This window comes from Ambystoma mexicanum, chromosome 8 (genome assembly GCF_040938575.1).
Source record: "Ambystoma mexicanum isolate Mex_15411 chromosome 8, UKY_AmexF1_1, whole genome shotgun sequence".
Taxonomy (NCBI): Eukaryota; Metazoa; Chordata; class Amphibia; order Caudata; family Ambystomatidae; genus Ambystoma; species Ambystoma mexicanum.
Genome location: NC_090929.1, coordinates 769,544,924 through 769,560,472, shown reverse-complemented (window position 1 = coordinate 769,560,472; position 15,549 = coordinate 769,544,924).

The following is a 15,549-nucleotide window of genomic DNA, read 5'->3' as shown; positions in this document are numbered from 1 at the left end:
CAATACATCGCTCCCCAAATAGGAATATGCCACATCACTTGCAAAGAAGAACGCTACACGGCCCATATCAGAATAGAAATTTAATGCACAACAAATTCACCAAGCCCATACAGCCATTAGGCCATGAACTCCAAAACACATTTCACCATTGTGGGCTGCATCCGCAATAAATGACCAGCTACTTCTTGTGTGACGCCCTGTTCCTTCATGGTACACAGGGCCACATTCTCGTACGAAAAGGCAACATGGAAGCGCCCAGAACCGCAGGGCCGTCCCAATGGGGAGGCACTAGTCCAGCTGAAAGGCCGAAATGTTGCTCCGAGCCACTAGTACTGCGTAAGGGCATGTGGCCCATTGGCGATCGTCCCATAAGATCGTAATGCTGCTCCACTGATTAACACGAAGCAGCAGGTGTCGGGAGTAAAATCCATCTGCAGGAGTGGCATACAGATGGCAGTGGCAAAAGGGGAGGAGATACCTGTCAACCAAATGAAAAGAAAAAGAATAGAATGGCCATCAGAACTACATTAGAATAACTCACTTCAATGATCACACCAAATCCACAGCCATATGCATGCCAGCCCACTCCAAAGGATCATCACCACCCAAAAACCACTTGCGACTCATAACTATCTATATCGAGGTGAAAACACCATCACAAACGAGTGTACCTGTGCATGCGTCTGTTAAAACAGAATCCATCAGATGGGATTGGTAACCTGCATGGACACAAGTGTCTGAAGGCGCGTCGAGACAGGGAGGGCTCAACAAGGCCAGATAGACGATGGTCCCACTATGGCAGCCCTGCATCACATAGCGCAGGGGAGGCGGACAGATTCCAAGAAGCCCTGTACATGGCAAACTCTGTATCAAATCATCTGTCCATGCATCCATTCATCATTCCCTCATCCCGTAATGATAACGCCTGTTTCCATACTCACATAACATGTGAAAATTCCATTGAGTCTGTGCGTTATGCAGCCTGCAAAATCCACTGTGCCCCAGCCCGTAATTCCAGTGTTGTGAAGTAACATGTATTTGGGAACGTCCGGTCTCATCGTCCACTTCGTTATTGCGCATCCCAAACTATTCATATCAATAATTGCATCCTCGCCATGGCCCCTGTCCCAAGGACATTGAACAATAGAACGTTATATTTGCAGTCAGACCTGTGGGCATCTCCTCGCCGCTAGCTGAAAACCGAAAGCGCCGCCCTTCGAATTCCTCATTTGCAACATCACGTCGAAAAGGCATCTGTGGCCGCTTGAAATCACAAATTAATCCATCTAGTGCGGCTGTGTGTGAAAATGGCAACTGCCTTCACTCACAAATGGGACGCCCCGCCCGTCGTTGAAACTCGGTACAGTGATGCATGAGGGTCCACCGTTACTCGAGTACTACGTTCCACTGACCCTTCACAAGTCTGTTCGCGACTGCTAAGATAGTATGTGAAACAATGGGACCATAGCCGAATGAACATATCAACCAATGTTACACTGCCATCGGGTACAAATACATGATTGTAATAGCAAGATGCCATTCCTCGAATTGCAGCGTTGTGTGCGGGACGTGCTCGCCCAAAGGGGAGAGCAGCTTGCACAGGTGGAATGAATCACCACAGGTGGAGGCCATACAGCCTGAAAACACATAAATAGCACACCCAGTCTCCTCCCACAACCACACCCACTCCGAAATGCTACCGGCAGGACTCGCGATGTTGGCCCTGGGGGACCTGATAGCACTGCAAGTACTCCAACTCCAAGAAGAAGACGAACACCAACTACAACCGGCCGCACGGAGGAGACGCAGGAGGAGGAGGAGGGCAAGGCAGGGCCAGCAAGGGCCGCCAGCACAGCCACTACCACCACGCAGGCAGCCTGCAATCCCACGCCTCCGAGCACATCCGTTTAACCTCACTGATGAGCAGATCCACACCCTCTACCGTTTGGACCGGGACACCATAGCCGCCATTGTGGACATGACACAGGCTGACCTTGTCAGCATGATAGATAGCCCAACCGCCATCCCACCCCTACTGAAGGTGGTGTCTGTACTCCACTTCCTGGCCACAGGCACCTACCAGCACACAGTCGGACAGTTGCATGGCATCTCACAGCCACTGTTCTCACAGACACTATTGCAAGTGCTCGATGCCCTCCTGCAGCACGCAGATGACTACATCTCTCTACCACGCTCGGAGCAGGAAATTACCAACACAAAAGTGGGATTCCATGCACTTGCCGGCATACCGGGTTGCATTGGTGCCATCGACTGCACCCATGTGGAATTGGTCGTCCCACATGCCATGGAGGCCCAGTACCGCAACCGAAAACAATTTCATTCTCTGAATGTACAAATGGTGTGTGACTCCAACAGGATCATTACACATTGTTGTGCCCGATTCCCTGGATCAACCCATGATTCTATGGTCTTGAGGAACTCAACAATACCACGCTACATGGAGCGACACGCAGGGAACAGATCCTGGCTACTCGGTGAGTCTCATTTCATGCATGATGATGTGGGGTATGTGATGCGGCAATGACCTGGCAGGAAGGGGGGGGGTGCGTACGTAGCAATGGCATTCCACATAATTCGTTTATCGTCCACATACAGGTGATGCCGGATATCCACTGAAGAGATGGCTCCTCACACCAGTCCGGAACCCACGGGACCAGCATGAGGAGGACTACAACCATGCCCACTCACGTACCCGTGTAGTCATTGAACAGGCATTCGGCCTACTGAAGACTCGTTTCCGGTGCCTCAGCAGGTCTGGCGGGGCACTCCTGTACCGCCATGTGAAGGTTGCAAAGATGGTGATGGCATGTGTCATGCTACACAACATGTGCGTACGTAGAAATGTGCCCATGCCCCCTGACGCAGAACTGCAAGCACCTGAAGATGGTCATGATGAGGGTGGGGATGTGGCAGCACCTCAAGGAGTCTGCGAGGCACAGGAGGGCCGTGACATTCGTCAGCATCTCATAGATGCATGCTTCTAGCACTCACGCCTGGTGGCTGATACATGGACACGGGACTCGTGGCACTGTGTGTGTCTGGTACATGCACAATATGGACTGTACGCCTATGATGGCCTCGTACACAAAGATCAATGTCCACACATCTCATTGGTTGATCGTGCATTGTTTATGGCATATGTGATATCGACCCGCCACCCAAGTGAGCCCAACACACCCCCTCCACCCTCCTACCTCCCCCCCGAACACCAGTGTCCAAAGATGCTCATTGTCAGTGGGCAGTCGCTATTGCAAGCCCCCTCTGCGGGTATCAGGGGCACCCCTGCCTGTGGAGCGCAGGTTCCTCCCAGATCTACGTTGGGGGCTGCCCTGGACGGAACTTGCAACGGATGATGTCTCTGCCTGCTCACGTCCATGCATGTCCCTAAGGGTTTGTGAGAGCTCAGTGAGCACACGGCGCACTGCGGCAAGTTCGGCACATACGTCTTTGGACGTCGCATGCAGTTCCCCCCTCAGGCTCTCGGTGCTTCTCTGCATTTGTACTCTCAGGCTCTCGGTGCTACTCTCCATTTGGACTCTCAGGCTCTCGGTGCTACTCTCCATTTGTGCCCTTAGTGTCTCTGTACTTCTCTCCATTTCTGCCCTAAGTGTCTCAGTTGATGTTTCTATGTCTGCCTTAGTGCCCCCACATTCATCGGCATGGTCCTTGAGGAGCGTGGCCAGTTGCTGCTGTTGCACGATTAACTGGTCGAGGGACTGTTGCCTCTGCTGGGCCATGGCCATTTGCGGTGGTGTCACAGAGTGGCTGTTCGCCTCATGTTGCCCTGCCACAGGGCTTGTGGGGGATGGCCAGTCGTCGTCTTGTGGGTGCCCCTGCGTGGTATCCTCATGGTGTACGGGATGGAACAGACAGGGGGATTGGGACAGGTCATGGATGGATCTGACTTCGACATCCCCGTCTTCTGTGTCGGAGCATGCTGCCATTAATGGCGTGTCACCTATGGTGCTGCTGCCACCAGAGGCAGTGCCTTCTGTGGCATCCATTGGGGGGACCTGTGGTGGTGCTGTTGTGGGCATGCTGGCTGCTGGGGTGCCTGTTGGAGTTCCCTCCTCTGTGCTGCCACTTGATTTGTGCTGCTGACGTGTCTTGATGCGTGCAGCTGAGGTGGAGGGTCTTTGGCCGTTGGTCTTGGCCCTCTTTGCAGGTGTGCTGGTAGGGGTGTCCTGAAGCTCGTCGTTTGGATTGGACCCTGTGGTGGAGTAAAGGAGGGCGAGCATTATTAATGGGTCTGTGGGAATTGGAATGGCAATGTATCACATGCATTGGGGTGGTACCTGAGGGTGATTTGGGTCGGGGCCTTGGAGGTGCTTTCATTTGTGTGTGGAGTGAGGGTGCAGTTGTTTGGCAGCCTGCAGTTAGGGTGTGCCTGCTGCACGTGTAGAGGGTGTTTTTGGGGTTTTTAATTATTTATGTATTTATTGTGAGTTTTAAAGTGCGCTGTCAGGCCAATGTGTGTGGACGTTCTCCTGGACATGTGTTACTGTTGCGCTATGTGGACACATGGTGATTCACATGATTGGACATTGTGGATTTGGCATGGTTTCATTTGGGCCACCTACCGGATTCTTCGGATGTCTGCACTCCTTTCTCCATCCCTCCGACTCCCTCTATGCTCTCCATTCCTATGGTGGAGGCACAGATTTCTTCCCAGGGGGTCAACTTGATGGGTGATTCCGATCCTCCCCCGGTGGCTGTGGCAATGTTGCGGTTGGCAGAAAGTATGCTACGGACGCGTATCCGCAGGCCGTCCCATCGCTTTCTGCATTGCTGTGGGTTGCGGGGTGCGGTCCCCACCGCACTTACCCGCTGTGCCACCAGGGCCCATATGGCCTTCTTGTTCGCAAGTGCCGACCTGGTCATTTGCGTGGAGAAGACAGCGGCAGCATTCTCCTGGAGGGTCTCTGTGAGCACGGTGAGTTCCTCACGGGAGAAGTGGACCTGCCGCTTGCGGTCGCACGCTTTCTTCGCTACTTTTCCCATTTTTCTTGGTTTCACTAGGGTGGATGACGGGTTGGGATGTGTCTCAGGGTAGTGTTTTTAGTGGTTGTGTGGATTTTGTGGTTTTATAGGTGTACGGCATGATGTTTCCCGTTCCGGGACCATGTTTTTACTTCCGTTTCCGTATATTTACGGTCACCGTACTTTCCGGTTGGCGCTCACTGCGGTGTCCGCTAAGATGGGTGGCGGTATTGCACCTAGGGCGCCGTACGGCGGCGGTGTGGGCCGTTTTGGGGTCATTTCCGCCATCGCGGACTTTGCACTTCCGCCATGGCGTGGTGCTCGTGCCCGATGGGTCGGAATGGGCCGCACTTTGCTCCATCGTGCAATGGCGGAAACGCTATTTACGCTGTGGCGGTCCGGTCAGTCACTTTCCGCCAGGGTCGTAATGAGGGCCACTGTTTCATTCTAATGACTTTCGATGATTATGTTTATTTTATGAACATTCAGAATTTTATATCTGCCTGTTCTGTGAAATAGGTCATCAGCGTTAATTGCTTTGTTCTCCTTCTGCACACTGACTCCAGTCTCTGCAATGTCTATCATTAACACAGTGAGTTTTAATTGTAATGATGGGGCAGAGATCCTTATTTGGGTTCAGTTTCAAGACAAACATTAATTGCATTTGAATGGAAATGTCACTGGGAACAGGGGACCTCGCTTTGGCCCAGGCCTCCTTTGTTTTCAATTAAGTGGCAGGAATCTATTAACCTCAATGTTTCCCCAAGGAAGGGATTGCACTTTAGAACATTTGAAGTACAATAATGGAACGTATGCGCACAGTTGACTCTCCCTTACAATTAGAAAGTAACTAGCTGCATTGCTAAGGCTTTACAAATGTTAGGATTCAAGAGCCTAACATCTGCTGTCGTATAGTTAAGGAGAAACCTGTTTACATAAACGTTTCCCAAAATTCTATTGCTAATAACATTTTACTCACTGGACATATTTGGATGTTATTTCCCCCAAAAAAAGATTTGTCCCAAGGGTCAAATATGTATTAAGAAAACAAAAAAACACAGTCTTCAAACCTTGTCCCATTAATTTTCCTATGAAGAGAAAAGCACTTCCATTGAACACCAGTAGCACGAAAACCTGGACAGTTTTGTATGAAATAAGAGCTCCACAGATGTGCCATTTGTTGTTGATTTGGTGTAATTCTGTCAAGAGGTTTTTAAACTATTCAACAGAGAATGAGCAACTTATAGGGTTCTTTGCTGCAGAGACTTTTCAGAAATGAATAGCCCACATTTTATTTTCTTACTCATTGCAAATGGTTCCTGAAGTATTCCTGAAGTAAGCCGAAAAAGAAAGTGCTCAAATTATATTTAGAGTGGGAAAAGTAGTAGATTCATGTCAGGCTGCAGGTTTGGCGGTGGAAAGAGGAACATCTGCAAAGTCAGGTGTTGGGGGCAGGCAAGGGAGTGCATTTGGGGCAGAATGTTTTCATTTTATTGGGGAAATCCTGTGGGAATTTCACGAATTGTTAAATGCTCCAAATGAAAAAAAAACATTGCGTCATGAGAACCATAGAATTAAATGGGGTAATTGGAGAGGGTCAGGGAATAATATTTAAGGGAGGGAATTGGGGGGACCAAGAAAAGAGGAGGACAATACATGGTGAGTGTCAGTGCGGAAGTCTTTTACATGTTGGAACGTTTTCCCTTTACCGTAGAAATTGGCAGAAGTTGCTTTACCACGAGAATCGGCATACTGCACATTACTATACAAAGGGTTTCCGGGAATGATTTGCGTGGGAATAGAGAAGAGCATCGATGAAGCCATACATTATTAGCACAGGAAATTTGCCTCTGGACTTAAAAAGGGGGATAACCATAGCCTATGGACTTCTGGGGCTTGACCATAGTCTTTCTAACCTGCACAGAGGTGGGATTATCTGCTGGGCAGAGAGATATGTTTCTTTTTAATAATTGGTGCAACATATACAATGGAGCCAGTTGAACATTGTCGCCAGTGGATCCTGATAATTAGGGCAATGTGCAAAGTGGTCATGAGGGAGGGAGCTACGGGCTTCGGCTGGTAGTCGGGGGCTGTGGCATTCCCTCTTTTTAAGTCATTGTTGTAAGATGTACAGTGACTGCCAGTGGGGGCAGGGACAGGGGTGGACTGGGAACCAAAAAAGGCCCTGGAAATAATTTTCAAAGTGGCCCCATATTACACACTTTCAGATCGCACAACCCTTTTCCTATCGTAAAATTGGGAAATATCACACAAAAGAGGCCCGGGGTGCAGAGGCCTACTGGGAAATCTCCAGAGTTCCCTTTAGGCCAGTCCACCCCTAGGCAGGGAAGACTCCTTATATATACTTTCCTCATATTGCTGTTACTCTCTCCCCACTCATCCCACTACACCTACTCTCACCCCCCAAAGTTAACTCCATACTCCTTCCTATATTCACTCTCTCCTAATCACTGCCCTTCCTCCTTTTACTGTTTACTCCCAGTCACGATCTGCTAAACACACAACAATTCTTTCCTCTTTCTTTCAATGACTTGTTTAAAGAAAGTTGCATTTAAAGGCCCAAGGGGAAGGTATCCTATCCCTGTATTGTGCCTCATGTTGTTGTCCCTGTTACAGTCTCCCTCTATGCTTGTAAGTTCATTAGAGGGTTTTGGTGTGACTATGCTGGTTCCTCTCTCCCTTGATTGTGGATGTCTCTCTGTACTGAACTGAGCTACTGGTGGTTGCTTTTGCTGAGCCAGGGAGACCTGTAGGGACATTTGTGGAGTTCATGGTTGTTGCGGGGCTCCTTTCTAAGTTATTTTAATAAGATTGGAAGCATTAAAACAGCCAAACATGTGTTAAAGCAAAACGTGTTTGGTGCCCCTTTCTTCTTTTGCACTCAGGTTCATTCTGGGAGATGTTGTTTTTCTTTAGTTTGTAGCATTTCTCTTCAGAACAGTGCAAGAGCTGCTTGTAGCTGGAATACCTGGTCTAGTACAGGATTATTGAGATGCTCTAAAACCTCTTGCCTCTGAAATGTGCTGAAATCACAGAGAAACAATCCTGGAAAGGATAGAAGTTTCTAGGTACTGTGATGAATTTGATGCTGTAATTACTCCTCTCCCGGGGTAGCCTCTCCCCATGTGGCCAGGGGATGGCAGCTGCTACCTGATCCTTACCATGGAGCTGGCTATTTGAGGGAGGAAACATGGGGGATACGACCCTCAGGAGGATGACATGGCATCACCGGAGGACGTCACATATCACCCATTCCCTTTTAGGGATGTTCCCTCCCTTCTCATTGCCTTGATGGGATATTGTAACAATCTCCCTCAATCACTTGCCAAGTCTATTGTCAGTATTTCTCAATATCACATAAAGAATAGTTTGACAACAACTGAGATGAGGAAGAGGCACAGAGCATTGATGATTACTCCCAATGAGAACCAACACCAGCAGTCGTGTCGCAGGGAGAGTCCAATTGGCCCGACATGTTGCCTCATTACGGCTTTGCCAGAAAACCTGCCAGTATGGGGTGGGTTCTGGCAACCCTGTAACACCTTTTCCACTGCCTGATGTCTTGGTGCCACCGGGATATTGTGGCAGGCGGAGGAAACAGTAAATCCACATTTTCATGAGTCGGATAGGACTCCATGGAAATGGGGATATGGAAGCATCGGCACTGTTGCTAACGGTGTCAGTGCTTCTGCGACAACCATGCCGGTAGGGACCTGAAAATCCAGCAGGTCAGGTCCTGCTGCAGGATCCGTGACCCCTACCGGCATCATTGTAGTATGGCGCTCCAGAAAGGGTGTCGGTAAATTGCTGCCGGAACCTTCATTTCTGGCCTGCCATACTCAGAATGAGGGCCATGGTTCAAAACTATGCTGGGAAGAGAAACATGGAGTTCTCCAGCTCATTGCTGAGCGAGGTGACACAACATAACAGGTGTATTTGTAGCTCGCATGTTCAAACTCAGAGGGGCATATTGGTGCTATAGACAGATAACAGATGTTTATTGTTACCCAAATTAATTGTACTGATTTTATTGACCTCGAAGGATGAAGAGATGAGTGGACCAGCCAGAATTCAAACCTAAATCATGAGGTCAACCAAAGGCCCCTGTGATGAATGCATTATTCCACGGAGTCACACCCTGACTGCACACAGGTACCGGTGGCATTGCAGAAATCCTGGTATGCTTAGCAGTCAAAAGCAAGACAGTGATTTCACTGTCCGTGACGCGTGTCAGGAGTCCCAGGGACGAAACAGCTGGTGATGGCAGAGCTGCTGAGCAACCATGCTAGCATCCACGGGAAACTGAAAGGAGATGCAGTGTCCACCCTGGGCAATGGAGAGCAGTGGCAGGAAGGTGAGACACCCTGGGCAAGGCGCAGAAGCCAGCCACGTGGAAACCCGCAGCAGAGGCATCTGAAAGCTACCGGAGCCTTGGACGAGATGCGTCAAGAAGGGTAGACTTCAGAAAAGGATGCGGAAGCTAACCGCACAGAAAGCAGCAATCAAATGTCCTAGAGTGCTGCAGGAGCCTCTGAGAGACGCCCTGCTGTCCCGAAAGACACAAACCCAGGAGAGAGGTATGCGGGCAGACAGAAGAGGGCTGGAGATCCGGGGAAGCCGGAAAGCAAAGTGTGAAAGGGCTGGAAGCCCTGGGAAGGTCGCTGAGTTTCCCACTCGCACTCCACAGGATACCATTGAGAAGAGGGTATGATACCCTGAAAATGAACTGTGTATGAAAGTCCTGGCAGGCGAGTATGCCAGGAAAAGCCAAGGGGGTGAAGTGAAGTGAGTGGCAGTCCTGGCAGAAGATCCTACCAGGCAAAGTCAAACGTGTGTAATGAACTGCATAAGAAGATAATCCCAAGGGAGACCCATGCCCTTAGGATTTTGACTTATCTTGAATGTGAAGAGAAACCTGGGGAAGCGAGCCATTTCCCCGGAAGTGGATTGCAACACCAAGAGGGGGGAGTTATCCTCTTGGGCTTCAAGGAACTTGGTTATTCTTTTTTTTGAACTTTTCATTTGTGGAGGAGAGAGACCTGGGGAAGGAAGGCATTCCCTGGAACTGTGAACATTGTACACTTGGAACTTTTGTTGGACTTACAACTTTTTGTTGGATTTGAACAGTTGTGCACTTTGAGCATGAGAGACAATACCCTTATCATCTTAAAGTTTGTTTTAGAGTTTGAGGGCTAGGAAAGAATTTCGGACACAGGACGTATTTCTGCTTTGGACATCTTGATGAAGGACAGACCCTTTGTTTTTTTAGGTTGGGAAATACCCCCAGATTAGGGATAGCGAGGCATTTTCCAACCCCTTTATTATTTCATAAAAGTCAGTAACTAGAACCATGAGTCCTCTGTGTCCGTGTCTCATTCCTGGCTCCTCACAATACAGAGGCAGGAACATCCTTGCATGTATACAGGAACTCTGGTGAGCTAGGATCTGGGGTCCCTCTCAACACCCCCCATCTACATGACCTTGTCACACAGCATAAAGAGAAGAAGAAAAGGATGGGTACAACAACAAGTAATACAACAAATAACTGAGTGTTTCATCTTTTTCAAACACTGCTGAACTCTATGAGAAAGGAGATGAAACTGACATAAAGAAGCTGTGAGCCAAGGCGATGGGGGATTACCTTTGGGAAGAAACGATGTCAGAGTACAAAGCGAATAAAGAGAAGACTGAATAGAAGATCCATTGTAGAAATAGAAAAGTGCAAGTGAATCCTAGTGCATTGTAGAGTGCATCACGTATCCAAGGAAGGAATGTGCTCCCTGGCTACTTCCATTAAATTCACTTGGTCTGCCTTAATGCTGTCCAGTCACATGGAAAACGCAAAGCAGACAAGAGTCTAGTTTGGCCAGTCCCTGCTGAGCAATGTTCGGAATAAAAATGTGAATTTCTATTAGATTTCTTGAACATTTCGCAAACTAAATAGAGGTGGAAATATAGCCATTTAACATCGTGTTATCTGAAAGGTACACAATACACCCAAGCAAGTAAATGTTTAGCTGCAGCCACTCACCCATGTTTTTGCAGGTTACCAGAGGATATCTATGTGTGAGGTGCATGCCCAATGTTTAAATATGCAACGAGCCAGGCTGGAAGCCCAAGTGTCTCATTGCTAGCCCAACTTGCATATCTATGCTTTAGATCCCATTTCTTTACAGAGGTATATTTTGTGAATATGGGGATCTGTGGGCAGCCCCTGCTATTTCCATGATGTGATTAACAGTTTTCTGGTTGCAGCCCATGGCCAGAAGATTTTTCTGTGCAACCTGCTGTCACAGATTAAAATCTTGGATCTTGGCAGGGCCCACTCAGCCTTTCATTCTTCCAAAATGTATACACTTGGTACTATTAACTTGAATTATGATAACAGCCGCAATTATTGCTGTGCTTAGAAGCGGTATGAAAAACATGTTATTATTTTTATTCTCCTGGGAATAATTGCCAGCGTACAGTTAGATAATTGTCAAACACAATACAAATGATTGTGCATAATCAACTAAAATATAGGGACAATGGCAAACCCTTTCCTGTTGTGGTAAATTCAGACTTATATGATTAGTGTGAGTTCACGTTCTGTAAAAAGAAAGAAAAGGAACAAATTATGAGAGCTTCTCCAAGGGTACAAACATTGGAAGAGTTTCAATGCCTTTTTGGATTATTTCAGTTTTATGTCAATAATAGTTGATTCTAGTTGGTTTCTAATGGTGTATGCTACATTAAGTTGGTTTGTATAATTAACACTAGTAATTTGCTTATTTGTCCTGCACACCATCTGTAGTCATATTTTGTCAAATTTGAGTCAGTAACTAGATCCAGTTTAAACAACTTTATTACTTGTCATCTGAAATATTCTTCAGGGGTCACATTTTAGTATTTTCTAGTTGGCCTCCCTAAGTGGTAGGTATGTTTGGTTGTAGATTGCTATAAAGCCTGTGGAAATCTCCCTAAATTCCACCCCCCACACATTCCTGTAGGTTCAATCTCTGGATTGGGTGAGTTTAGACGAGATTGGGAAGCCTATGCATGGATTTGGGTATTGCATAAGGATTTGTCCTATAGCATCATAGTGACGTCAAATAGGGTTATTCTTGCATGGATTTGGTTAAATACTTCCTCTTTCATGTGTGAGATTAGTTTGAATGCAGGATGATGAGGCTGGGCTGATCCACACCAGGAGTTGGGGAAACATAAACATGTTTGTGGGGTTATGCAGGATTACTTTTTTTCTTTGGGCACTGGGTGTGTTATTTGTGATTTGAAAATGTTTTGATTTTAGATGGGAGATATGTATTTTTGCTTTCTTACTTTGTGAGCGGTTGGAGGTGTTTTGGGGTATTTTTTTGGTGAGTTTGTTGGGGTATTTTGTAGTATAGTGGTGAGCCCTCAATACAAAAGACTGCCTGATACTGTTCTTATACTGGTACCATAAACAGTAAGTCAAAAGGAGGCCTGGTACGCTGTAACTCAACATTTTATTTTCCTGTGGTATTTTATTTACAATGCCATGCTATGCCCTTTTGGCAGTATCTCAGAACACACTTACCAGGTAATCTGAATACTAACATTCATATAAACAGCCCCTGGGAAGAGCCCATTTCACAGTAACAAGTTTTGTTTTGTATTTTCCCACATGTGATAAAGTGAACTAGCACCTGCAGTAAAATTAGTTTACAACCTGTACTGCATCAGTCTGTACTGCAACCCAAGAAACCAGAACACACAATAAGTACACCGAGGCTAATTCAACTTTCTCTTTTGTTCTTCATAGAAAATTAGAATTATGCCAAATGTCAACAAAACATGCAATGCACAGTGTTTGCACATAACATTTTCTGTGACTGAAAAATTAAAATGAAACATTTGCAAATACAATTAATCTGCAGTTGTTTCACCGCGATAAATGAGCTCCTTCTACGAAGGGCATTAAGCACCTTTTCTGTGTTGTATTTGAGAAATGTGGTCATCTATCAGTCTTGAAAGATAGCATTTGCTTTGCACTGTTTACATGCAATAAGCAACACCAGAAAATATCTGTCTATATTAAAATTATGACCATAACTTTCTTGGCTACCATTCTTTAAACAATACACTCACCCAGAGCCCCCGCATAACACCCACATTTGTTAAATTGATGACAACATTCGACAAACTACACGCTCCACAAATTAACTGGAACTCACCCAAGAATGCAATTGTTTCTGTGTGGCCTGGACTGCAAAACTTTTAATCTGGTTTTCTTCCCAATCGTCAAAGCTGGATCTCAGCCCAGTCTTCTGCACTAGCCAGTCTGCCTGCGAGTGCAGCTCACTTCCCCCAGGGATGGTGAGTGCTCGGAATCCAAGAGCAAGAGAGACAGTGCACCAGCTAGCCAGACAGAGAGCACCGGTCCAACAGCCAGCCTCCGAGAGATAACCCTTTTAAACACTCTGTTTATCAACTCCCATAATGTGTGTCTGGCCTAAAAAAACATAAATGAAATACCTCCCCAAAAGGTGATGTCATGTGTCAGAACCACCTTCTTTTGTCAACCACCATCCAGAAATGTCCAGGGCATGTGATTAGACCTGCTGCTTAGAATGTCACATTGCCCTGCTCTGTTTCCTTCTGTTCTGAAAATGAACAATGCAGCCAGTTTAAACAAATCAACTCACATCTATATGTTGTCATGTATTCACTGTAAAACAAATGTGATTCGATTCTGCATTTCTTTGCACTTCCAGTTAACCGTGCACAGCCCAAATGCCTTCACGTTCACTTTAACAATCTGCAACCCCAAAGTGTGTAAACAAAAGTCATGGACTGACCTGCCCTGAATTTTAATAAGGATTATGTTAGAGGTTAGAGGTTATTAGTATAACTTAGTACATGTTAGTCTTATGTTTTTCATTGCACTCAGTCCATAACGTTCTTGGTGCAAAATGACATCATGTTGTGCAGTATCAAATTCAAATTCAACTTTTAGCTTGTCTGTGTTTTGCGCATTCATAATAGTGACATATACTAGATTCAGCACAGTGTCTCACATCTGAGTCTCACACCCTTGTTGACAAGTGGGGTCAGTTGTCATCTATGTTGAAATTCAGAGCCTTAGTTAAAAATATTCAAAACTTTGGCTGAAACTCTGAGTCCTCTCTTCTTACATACTCTGGCACTTCGGCAGTTTATATGGCAAGACATGTTTTTGTTTGTTTTTTAGGGCATCCTTTTCTTTTGTGTTATGATATGACTTCATTTTGGGAAACCATTATCCATTTTCTTACTTTCGAAGTCAGTTTATTTTGGGAAGCAAACATTTTTTTGCTAAGGAAACTGTTGACATTTTTATCTATAAGGCGTAATTTTTTTCTTTTTTATAGAAAATAAAATGTGTCTCTCTTCTGTTTGGAAAAATGGCAGGGATGCAAGAGAAGGAATCTGATCTGGGTGTTGTCTGTGAAGGAGGAATACAGAGATCAGTGGTAAAGTGGAATTGGATCTCTTGTCTTTTGACTTGCAATCTGAAGAGGGGGAGGCACAGTCCACCAGTATTCTTAGGCTGCTGCAGAAGTTGTAGGTGTTATTGGTGGTGATGATGAGGATGCTATTGAGGATGATGGTGAGAACAGTGGTGGCACAGAGGCATGAGAGGAGCCTAAGACAGTACACAGTCAATACCGCATGGTTCTCTAGGCAAAGCATCATCACAGGGGCCAGATGGGGGAGAGCCGTTATATCAGGTGTCAGTTAGAGAAGTACAGCAGGTGTCAGGAAGAGGTACAAACCCCAGTTAGGGACCACATAAGGCCCAAGAGGTCCCCTGAATGTACAGGGAGTACAGGAAGACAGCCACCACAATTTGCCACCATCCACGTGGGCCTGGGATTACTTTAGTGTGCTAGATGGGGTTTATGATGCAGAGGTTGAAAATGTGGGGTGCACATTGTGCCAGTGTCAAAGACCACGGGAGGACAATCTCTGCTGCACATTCACTGGGTAAGACAGGCCTCCTGAAACACCTGTAGAACTGCCACTGGAATGTGACAATTTCCATGCACCTAATGCCCATACCAGTGATGATGATGATTCATCATCATCAGGGACCTCCCGGGAGCAGGCGAATGGCAACAACATCATCGGAAGTGTAGACTTGGCCATGCAGTGAGTAACACTTGCTCACACAGTGATGAATTGGTATCTACTAACAAAAGGCCCAGGCCAATCAAAGGTGCAATTTCATGGAATGGTTGACACAGGGCTTGTGTCCCTTAGGGTGGGGCAATTGACAACCTTGCCTAGTAGATTGGGACATTTTCCCAGTGTGTGGGAACATTTTCTGCTGGGGAGAATTGAGGTATGGGGCAGCAATGGTCAGTGTGCAGCATAATTTTGAGAAACACCACCCCAAGCACAACTGAGAGTTTTGCTTTGATGGCGTGGCACAGGGAATCTGTGTAAGTGATTTTTTTTTAATCTGTAGAGTGGGGATATTTATGTTATTTTCACTTTTGTCTTCCCTCCCTTAAAACAAAG